At 40.8% G+C, this 932-nt stretch overlaps 1 non-coding gene across 1 annotated transcript; it reads right to left on the minus strand.

Annotated features, from left to right (window-relative positions):
- Positions 1–201: 201 nt before the first annotated feature.
- On the minus strand, positions 202–308 carry LOC141635488 (small nucleolar RNA R71). The gene has a single exon (XR_012540172.1). It is a non-coding gene; the product is annotated as a small nucleolar RNA R71 (small nucleolar RNA).
- Positions 309–932: the final 624 nt, after the last annotated feature.

The raw sequence follows: 932 nt of genomic DNA on the forward strand, positions 1-932 counted from the left end.
GCTTTTTGTGACTATTGTGATGCGATTTCTCAAACCGGAGTTACTCTAGACCAAATTCGATGGGTATTATTTCCTTTTCCTTTGATCGGTACCGCAAAGCAATGGTTGAAGAGCCTAGACAAGGCTACACTTGGTATTGATTCATGGAAGAAGTTAGCACTTGCCTTCTATAAGAAATTCTACCCTCCGGAGAAGACTAATATGTTGAGAGTCCAAATCACCGGGTTCAAGCAAAGGGATGAGGAATCATTATATGAAGCATGGGAGAGATTTAAGGACACTTGTCATTCTTGTCCACACCATGGACTTAGTGAGTGGTTCCTTGTGCAACAATTTTGGAACGGCCTATATGAAGACTCCCGCAATGTTTTTAATATGGATCCAATGGGATGTTCACCGAAGTTGATGACAATCAAACATAGGCCAAAATCGAAGAGATGGCGGTTCATAATTCCCAATATAGTAGGCCTCGAAAGGCCACTAGAGGAGGAAACCATGAGGTATATTCCATCACTCAATTGGGTGCTCAATAAAGTGCTCATATTGACACCATCAATTTGAAGTTTGAGAAGGCCATGGCTAAGCTTCATGAAGCTTCCAAATCACCCAAACAACATTTTAATGCTATGGTGGCATCACCCTCTATCCCAAGTGGAGTATGTGAAAGTTGTGGAACCTTGGGACATGATCAAAATGAATATAGGGGAACAAATGAACAAGTTAATGCTTTCCAAGAATACAAGAGTGGCACCCCTTATTCCAACTACTATAATGAGAATACCAAATTCCATCCAAATCTTTCATACAAGAGTCAAAATGTCCAAAACCCCCAACAAACATACATCCCACCTCCAATGAGAAACCAAGCTCAAAGACGCTTTTTCAACCAAAGCCAAGGTTACCAAAATCAACCTTCCTACAACCAATCAAAT

Source organism: Silene latifolia, chromosome Y (genome assembly GCF_048544455.1).
Source record: "Silene latifolia isolate original U9 population chromosome Y, ASM4854445v1, whole genome shotgun sequence".
NCBI classification, from domain to species: Eukaryota; Viridiplantae; Streptophyta; class Magnoliopsida; order Caryophyllales; family Caryophyllaceae; genus Silene; species Silene latifolia.